The following is a 1,118-nucleotide window of genomic DNA, read 5'->3' as shown; positions in this document are numbered from 1 at the left end:
TTTTGGTCCATTGTGATTTTAGTTTAGCTCGTGGTGGGAGGTGTGGGGCTAATTTTAGTCCTCAGGCACATGGAAGGGCAGTTTACCCAGAACCATTTCTTAATGAGGTTATCTTTTTTCCAGTGAGTATGTTTGGCCCTTTTTTGGAAGATAAGGTGACAGAATGTGTTTGGAGAGTTTCTGCATCTTGTAATCTGTTATTCTCAGGTCTGTTCCCCCCCCCAAAAAAACCATGCTGTTTCCTCTTTCTTTCTTTTTTCTTCTTTCTTATAGCATAATTTCAAGTCAGATTGCAGTGCCCCTGTCTTACCTTTGTTGCCCAGAACTGTTTATGCTAGTCTAGGTTTCTTCTGGTTCCAAATAAGTTTTAGGATTCTTTTCTCTAATTCTGTGGGGTATGCTCTTGGTATTTTGGTTAGGATTTTATTAAATCTCGATAACAATTTTGGGAGTGTGGTCGTTTTCACTCTGTTGCTTCTTCCCACCCAACAGCCAGGGCTGTCTTTCCATTTGCTGGTGGCCTTTTCCGTCTGCTTTTGAAGAGTATCGTAGTTTTCTTTTCTTTTTCTTTTTTTTTTTGGTGGAACCGGGGATTGAACTCAGACTCTTGCACTTGCCAGGGGAGTATTGTAGTTTTCAATGCAAAAATCTTTTACCTCCTTTGTCAGATCGATTCCCAAGCGTTTCATTCTTTTATTGCTATTGTGAAAGATGTGGTTTCCCTAACTTCTCTCTCAGTGAGTTTATTTGTGTACAGGAATGCTGTTAATTGTTGAGTGTTCAATTTATATCCAGCTGTGTGATTGAATTTGCTTATTAAATCTAAGAGTCTTTTGCTGGAGTTTGTAGGGTCTTCTATGTAGAATATTATGTCATTTGTAAATAATGATAATTTAACTTCTTCCTTTCTTATCTTTATTCCTTTTATTTTTTCCCTTGTCTAATTGCTCCAGATAAAGTTTCAAGAACTATATAGAATAGAAGTGGTGATAGTGGACATCTTGTGTTATTCCTGATTCTAGAGTGAAAGCTTTGGTTTTTTGACCACTTAGTTTGATGTTAGCTAGTGGTTTATCATAGATGGCTTTTATAAGATTGAGAGAGCAACGTCAGTTCCC

The sequence above is a fragment of the Octodon degus genome, unplaced genomic scaffold, assembly GCF_000260255.1.
Source record: "Octodon degus isolate 3935 unplaced genomic scaffold, OctDeg1.0 scaffold00153, whole genome shotgun sequence".
NCBI classification, from domain to species: domain Eukaryota; kingdom Metazoa; phylum Chordata; class Mammalia; order Rodentia; family Octodontidae; genus Octodon; species Octodon degus.
The sequence above is the reverse complement of the archived record's forward strand: the minus strand, read 5'-3'. Positions refer to the sequence as shown.